An 8841-nucleotide genomic window follows, 5' to 3' on the forward strand; every position below is an offset into this window, starting at 1 on the left:
GGGCCAGGGGCAAGAAGTCCTGGAAATGCCACCCCAGAGCCCCCCGTGTAGCTGGCATCTGGACAGAATGGGGTCAGTGTGCCCAAGCCGTGCCCTGGCCTCATCTCTTAGGAACATGAGCTGCAGATCCCTGAACAAATGGTTAATCCTAATGCCCTCTCTCTGGAGCTCTGGACCTCCCACCCGAGACAACCTCTGTCCCAATCCCAGCAGGCAGATGGGCAGGCAGTGAAACTAACGAAACCCGGAATCTGACCTTTGCCTCATTCTGGGCCAATCAGTAACTGACCCAGAGGTAGGCAGGTCGGTGCCCGCCCCCACCCCCTCCATCCACGTCGTGGCTGTATCTCTCATCACAGAGACTTGCACACAAAGGCCATCAACCCAAGCCACGCAGCATCCTGATGCCACCCTTTGCTCTTGAATCATCCGCCTGGAATGCCCCTTTCTCAACTGCTCTGTTCAAATGGCACATCCACCCTGAAGGCCTCACGTCTTCTCCCTCCCCCAGGAAGTTCAGGCAAGGCTGCATTGCAGAGAATGGGTCTTTGCCTAGAATTAACAGAGCCCCCCCAAACTGTTGACTGTGATCTTCACACAACCCCAGTTCCAACCTGCTCCTTTGCTCCCAGAGGGGGAAGGGGGATGCATGGTGACAAGAGGAGCCACCTGGCCCCTGGTCACATTGGCTCACCGTGCAACTTGAGCTAACTCCTATCCCTCTCTGAGATGGACAGATGTCCCAGGGGTGACAGGAGGCAGTTGGACCGGATCACCGTGTTTCCCAAACTTCAGGCATTTATTACCATTTTATCCCCCATACCACTTGTGCGCTTTAAAAAATTTTTTGTAATTGTGACAAAATACATAAAACATAAAATTTAACATTTTCACTGTTTTTTTTGCGTGTGTGTGAGGAGGACTAGCCCTGAGCTAACATCCGATGCCAATCCTCCGCTTTTTTTCTTGAGGAAGACTGGCCCTGGGCTAACATCCGTGCCCATCTTGCTCTACTTTATATGGGACGCTGCCACAGCATGGCCCAACAAGTGGTGCATCCGTGTGCGCCCGGGATGCGAACCTGGAACCCCGGGCCGCCGCAGCGGAGCTCAAACACCTAACCGCTGCCTCTTCACCGTTTTTTAAGTGGTGTTCACACTGTTGTGCAATCATCACCACATTCTATCTCCAGAACCTTTTCGTGTTCCGCAAGTGAAACTCTGTCCCCCATAAACACTAACTCCCCATTCCTCCCTTCCCGCAGCCCTCAGCAATCCCCATCCCACTCTCTGTCTCTGTGAGTTTGACTCCTTGATCCCGCATATAAATGGAATCATAGGGCCGGCCCATGGCTTAGCGGTTAAGTGCGTGGGCTCTGCTACTGGCAGCCCGGGTTTGGATCCCGGGCGCGCACCAACGCACTGCTTCTCCAGCCATGCTGAGGCCGCGTCCCACATACAGCAACTAGAAGGATGTGCAACTATGACATACAACTATCTACTGGGGCTTTGGGGGAAAAAAAGGAGAAGGATTGGCAATAGATGTTGGCTCAGAGCCGGTCTTCCTCAGCAAAAAGAGGAGCATTAGCATGGATGTTAGCTCAGGCCTGATCTTCCTCACAAAAAAAAAAAAAAAAGGAATCATAGAGTATTTGTCTCTTTGTGACTGTCTTATTTCACTTAGGATTTCACTTATTTCACTTATTTCACTGTCTTCAAAGTTTATGCTGTAGCATGTGTCAGAATTTCATTCCTTTTTCAGGCTGAATAATATTCCATTGTATGTTCATACCATGTTTTGTGTATATATCCATCCATCAGTGGACACTTGGGTTGCTTCCACCTTTTGGCTCTTGTGAATAATGCTGCTATGATCATGGGTATGCAAATATGTGTCTGAGACCTGCTCTCAATTCTTTTGCATATATACCCAGAAGTAGAATTTCTGCATCATATGGTAATTCTATTTTTAATTTTTTGAGGGACCACCATACTGTTTTCTACAACAGCTGGATCAGTTTACACTCCTACTGTCAGTGTACGATGGTTCCAGTTTCTCCACATCCTCGTCAACTCTTGTAATTTTTTGTTTTTTTGATAGCAGCCATCCTAATGAGTGTGAAGTGATACTTCATTGTGGTTTTGACTTGCATTTCCTTAATGATTAGTGGTGTTGAGCACATTTTCATGTGCTTGTTGGCCATTTGTATGTCTTCTTTGGAGAAATGTCTATCCAAGTCCTTTGTCCTCTTTTTTTTTTTTCCTGAGAAAGATTCGCCCTGAGCTAACATCTGTGCCAATCTTCCTCTATTTTGTATGTGGGTCACCGCCACAGCATGGCCGCTGACGAGTGGTGTAGGTCCACGCTTGGGAACCGAACTCAGGCCACTGATGCTAAGCATGCCGAACTTAATCACTAGGCCACAGGACCAGCCCCATTTGCCCATTTTTTTAAATCATTTTTTTTTTTTTTGGTGAGGAAGACTAGCCCTGAGCTAACATCTGTTGCCAATCTTCCTCTTTTTGCTGAGGAAGATTTGGCCCTGAGATAAGATCTGTGCCCATCTTCCTCTATTATTTTTTTTTTTTTTAACATATGGAATGCTGCCACAGTGTGGCTTGATGAGCCATGCGTAGATCTGTGAAGCGGAATCCAAACCCGTGAACCCCAGGCCGCTGAGGTGGAGTGCGAGAACTTAACCACTAGGCCACTGGGCTGGCCCCTTAAATCAGTTTTTGTTGTTGTTGTTTTTCCCTCCCCAAAGCCCCAGTACATAGTTGTGTATCATAGTTGTAGAGTTGTAGCTCTTCTATGTGGGACGCCGCCTCAGCATGGCTTGATGAGCGGTGAGTAGGTCCACGCCCAGGATCTGAACCAGTGAACCCCGGGCTGCTGACGAGGAACGAGCGAACTTAACCGCTACGCCACTGGGCCAGCCTCTGTTGTTGTTATTGAGTTGTAGGGGTTCTTTATATATCCCAGAAATTAATCTCTTATCAGATATATGATTGGCAAATATTTCCTCCCATTCCATAGGTTGCCTTTTCACTCTATTTTATTGTGTCCTTTGACACACAGAAGTTTTAATTTTGGTGTAGTCCAATTTATTTATTTTTACTTTTGTTGCCTGTGTTTTTGGTGTCATATCCTAGAAATCACTGCCAAATCCAATGTCATGAAGCATTCCCCCTATGTTTTCTTCTACGAGTTTTATCGTTTTAGGTCTTATGGTTAGGTCTTTGATCCATTTTGAGTTAATTTCCATATATGGTGTAAGGTTAGGGTACAGTTTCATTTTTTGCATGTGGATATCCAGTTTTCCCAACACCATTGGTTGGAAGACTGTCCTTTCCCCATTGAATGGCCTTGACACTCTTGTTGAAACATTTGACCACATATGCGAGGGTTTTTGTGCACTTTTTAAAAACTAAATACTTTCTTTAAATGGACTCATTTTTTAACTGTAACAAATGTGTTTTAAAAAGAAATGTATAATATGGCTATATAGAAAACCCGCATCATTACCCATAAATAGAAGGTCACAATAAAAATAAACACAATGGGAACAAACCATTGTCATTAAATTCTAGCCAGAATCTTTGCTGGCTAAAAAGAGATTAATGGAATTAGATGTGAAAGACATATTAGCACCAGGCTTTCTCCTGGGCGTGATCAGATTGAAAGCAAAGTTACAAACAAAGTGCTCTAATGAAGCTTTTGAAGTATTTGATGGCTGCCCCCTGGACCATCAAGAATCATCTCACATCCCACACAAAGGTGTTTTCCAGAGGGATGCACTGCCTTCAGATCCTAAAGGGGGTTCTTGTCAGTGAGCTCCATTCCCCAAGCCTCTCCCACCTCTGGTCGGTACATTCTGGGGTGGGGTGGGGATGGCAATGCACTGAAAGCTGCTCTGGCCTCCACCTCCTGCAGGGGCTGGATGAGGGAAGAGAGGGTAGGAAAGGGCAGAAAAAGCTGGGGAGGCTGGAAATGGGAGGGGGATACTCAGGCAGGACTGGCTCTCAGGATCCCTGCTGGGAACGAGAACATGTAGATGTAGATTCCGGTTCTGCTGATGCCTCTAATTCAATGGGTGACCCTGGCCAAGTCACTGCCCTTTTCCAGCCTTGGTTTACCGTCTGTAAAACCAGTAATGAGCAGCCACTTTGGAAAAATGGTGCAGCCACTTTGGACAACAGTTTTGCAATGTCTTATAAAATTAATGATACACACACCATATGATCCAACAATCCTACTCCTAGGTACATACCCAGGAAAAATGAAAACATATGTTCACACCAAAAACCTGCATGCCAATGTTCATAGCAGTTTTATTCATAGCCACCCAAACTGGAAAGAACCCAAATGTCCATCAACCAGTGAATGGGTACAGAAATTGTGGTATATCAATGCAATGAAATACATTCCGCAATAAAAAGAAACAATCTACTGATATGCTCAAACTTAGGTGAATTTCAAAAGCTTTATCTTTCATGAAAGATCTTTTCACAAAAGACTACTGTATGATTCTCCTCTTGCCGTTGTAACAAATTATCACAAACTTAGTGGCTTCAAACAAATTTATTCTATCACAGTTCTGGACTCCAAAATGAGCCTTAAGTGGCTAAATCAAAATATTAGCAGGGCTGGTTGCTTTTGGAGGCTCCATGGAGAATCCATTCCTTGTCTCTTCCACTTCTAAAGGCTGCCAGCATTCCTTGGCTCCTGGCTGCATCATAGCAATCTCTATCCCGTGCTCACATTGCTTTCTTCTCTACTGTCATCAAATCTCCCTCTGCCTCCCTCCTGCAAGGACACTTGTGATAACATTTAGGGCTCACCCAGACAATCTAGGATAATCTCCTCATCTCAAAATCCTTAATCACATCCGAAAAATCCCTTTTGCCATAAGAGGTAACATTCACAGGTTCTGGGGATTAGGATGGAACCTCTTGGTGGGGGTGGCATTATTCAGCCTGCCACAACTATATAATGTAAGACTCCATTTATATGACATTCTAGAAAAGGCAAAACAACAGGGACAGAAAACAAATTAGTGGTTCCCTGGGGCCAGAGTGGAGGTCACAAAGGAACTTTTTGGGGTTGATCAAAATGCTCTATATTTTAATTTTGGTGGTGGTTACATGACTGTACGCATTTATCAAAATGCCACAGAGTGGGAGCAACAAAGTAGGAGAAAACAACAGCAACATATAAAAATGACAAAGGGTGAGTACCCAAAATATAAAAGGAGCTCATAAACTTACAAAAGCACAAACAGGGCTGCAGTGTTAGAGGGAGCACAGTCGTCCACAAACCACTGTTGCTCTGGCACAACCTCAGAGCTCAGGGCGTCCCCCAAACCACCCTCCAGACTTCATTAGCTAGAAGGACTCACGGAATGCACTGAAAACTGTTATACTCACGGTTACTGTTTATTACAGCTAAAGGATAAAGATTAAAATCAGCCAAGGGAAGCGCACATAGGGCTGATGGAAATGCTCTGGAATTAGATAGTGGTGATGGGTCACTCTCGTGAATATACTAAAAACCACTGAATTGTATAATTTTTAAAAGGGTGACTTTTAAGTTCTAAACTTGGAGCTTCTGTTGTCTTCTGCCCATGGAGTCATAGACTCCATGCATTACTTTCTCAGCAGTGATGTGTGACAATACCCATGGAATATTGCCAACCAGGTAAGCTCACCACCTCGGTGTCCAGAGTCTTGATTAGGGCCCCAGCACGTAGCCACGGTGGACTGCCCACACAGCTGATCTCAGTTTCCTCCTCCTCCAGCTGGAGCTAAACAAGCTGATACATGCACCTCCACCCTAAACCGCACTGTTAGTCTATCTAACGTGGCCAGACCCCACCCTAAACAAAAACATTTCTATGAGGCATGACATTCCAGGGATTCAGAGATTACCTCCCAGAAGCTGAGGGCAAAGACCGGATCTCTCTTTGGGCAAATTTAAAACCTTTCCCTCCCAAGGGCAAGGATACAAACCTTAAATTCACAGAAAAAGAAATATGAATGGCCAGTAAGCTTAAGGAGGAACTCAGCCCCACTAGCTAAGTAATAGGAAATGCAAATGGGAACAATGAGACTTTTTTTTTTTAATGCTCATTTCACGAATTCAGGGGGATGGGCAAATAGTTAATCTCACTGACTCACAGTGGGGGTGTCGACCAATATGGTCTTTTGGAGGAATTTGGCAGTATCTATAAAAAAATAAACATGCAAATACCCTTCAACCCAGTGGTTCTGCTTTGAAGACTGGATTCATAGACAGTCTCTCATGTGTGTGCAAAGACGTGTAAATAAGAAGGCTTATATAATATTACTTGTAATGAAGAACTATTGGAATCACTTAACTGTCTACCAACGCGGGGAAGGGATAAAGAATTATGCAATAGCCACTCTATCAAATATCAGAAAAGAATGAGGTCAGTCTTCCTGTGCTGTCATGGAGAAATTTCCAAGACATAATGTTAAGAGAAAAAGTCACGTTTCAATATATACAGTGTAACCTCATTTTTTGGTAAAAATTTAAAAAAATTACACACAAAGCAAGTCTCTATATTTCTACATATCATATGGTAGTAAAAAAAAAGAAGAGAAGAGATCTGATACTCCAAACTCTTCTCAGTGATTAACTACAGATAAGGGTGCAGGTTTGGAGATGTGTGTGTGATGTGCAATGAAATAAATTAATGAATTAATTGTGCAATTAAAAATAAAGAAACCAAAACTAATCAACCACACAGCACCAAGCAAAGGGCCGGTTGGAAAAGTGCTCAATCAATATTTGTTGATTATAATCAGCAACCTCCTGTAGTTGGCTTCTGGAAGCTATTGGATGAACCCCAGTGGAAGCTTTCTGTGAATTTTTTAAAGTTGTAAATCGAAAGGGTAACTGCCCTCCAATGGTCTGTTTTTTATAATAAAATCCACTCTATTACCAAGAGTTTAAGACCCTGCTGACCTGGCCCCCGGCTGCCTCTTGAACCTCATCTCTCCCCCATCGCTTCAGCTCATAACCTTCTGTTCTTCCTCAAAGACCCCAAAGTCTTTCCTGCCTCAGGGCCTTTGCATGTATGGAGGTTTTCTCTGCCTGGAATGCTCTTTTCTGCCTGATTATTATTCATGCTTCAGGTCTCTGCTTAAATGTTTAGACTTTCCCTGACCCAGCTTTCTAAATGATACCCCCCAATCCTCAGAATTATTCTCTCCCATGGCATCCTGCTCTTTTCCGGTAGTCATATTATCTATTTAACTGTCGGTTTGTGTATCTAGACTGGTCTGTCTCCCTCATCAGACTCCATGAGAGTAGAGTCACCGGTTAGATGGCTCTGTCTCTAGTGCCTGGTGCACCCAAGTGCAGACTAAATATCTGCTCAGTGCCCGAATCTCAGCCCCCCACCCTGAGGGAGGGCGCGGCCAGCACATAGTAGGGGCTTGGCCAGAGTAGGGAGCCTTGTAGAATTGAGAACTGAGACCAGACAGATGCTGTGGGTGATCTGTGTGGAGGTGGCCTGCTGGGACCCGGGGAGCGGGGACTAGCCCTGGGAATGGACAAGCCGTCTCCTCCTCATCCGGGCTCTCTGTTCCCCCCACCCCATCCCCATGGCGCCAGCAGAGACCCTGGGTGGGCAGCAGGTTCCAGCCTGGGGACAGGTCCCTCCCTCCTTTCTCTGACTGGAGGCCAGTGAAGTTGGTTTGGAAGAAAATGTCGAAGGAAAAAACAATGCAGAGATTGAGTTTTACTTGCTGCCATTTGAAAGGAATGAAAGTGGGATTAACCAGAAAAACAAAATCCAACCCAAAACAAAAACAAAAACACTCTACTGTTTTAGAATCTGCCTCAGAAACAATCATCTTACTGTTTTCTGTGTCATAATAAAAGCGAGGGTTTTACCCAGGAGCTTTGTTCTCCACTTGGGCTCGAAGAGTCTACAGAGGCTGGTCTCTGGGGAACAATTTTGCAGCTGCCAAGAAGCACTCATTTCCCGAGCACCTACTGTGTGCGGGGCCAGCTCGGGGAGGGTCTCAGGTGCCCTGGGGGGAAGAGGTTGAACATCCAGTTGAGTGAGTGAGGGTTAAATCAACATCAACCAATGGTATTTTCAGAGTGTCCACTGGATCTTGTCCCTCTCCTGTTTGAAATCCTCAGGCCTTAGAATAACATGTTAACCCCCCTCCATTACTCAGTAGGCTGAAAACCCAAAGCTATCAGAGGCTGTCCCCGGGAACTGTAAATTTTACCTTTTAAAGAAAAAGGGTCTTTGCAGATTAAATTAAGATTCTTTTTTTAATTTTATTTATTTTCCCCCCAAGGCCCCAGTAGATAGTTGTATGTCATAGTTGCATATCCTTCTAGTCACTGCATGTGGGACATGGCCTCAGCACAGCCGGAGAAGCAGTGCATCAGTGCACGCCCAGGATCCGAACCTGGGCCGCCAGCAGCAGAGCCCACGCACTCAACCGCTAAGCCACGGGGCCGGCCCTAAATTAAGATTCTTGATGTGGGGAGATTCCACCTGGAATACCAGGGTGGGCTTTAATCCAATCACAAGAGAGAGACACAGCGAGATTGGTGCGGACAGAAGAGGAGGAGGCAAGGGGAAGCAAGGCAGAGATTGGGGTGATGAGGTCACAGGTCAAGGAATGCCAGCAGCCCCCTCCAGGAGCTGGAAGATCAAGGCACAGATTCTCCCTAGAGCCTTCAGAGGGAGAGTGGTCCTGCCCACACCTTGATTTTGGCTCGGTGAAACTGATTCAGTCTTCTGGCCTCCAGAACCGTAAGGGAATACACTTCTCTTTTAAGCCGCCAGGTTCG

Source organism: Ceratotherium simum, chromosome 30 (assembly GCF_057802395.1).
Source record: "Ceratotherium simum simum isolate JZ-2026a chromosome 30, ASM5780239v1, whole genome shotgun sequence".
Taxonomy (NCBI): domain Eukaryota; kingdom Metazoa; phylum Chordata; class Mammalia; order Perissodactyla; family Rhinocerotidae; genus Ceratotherium; species Ceratotherium simum.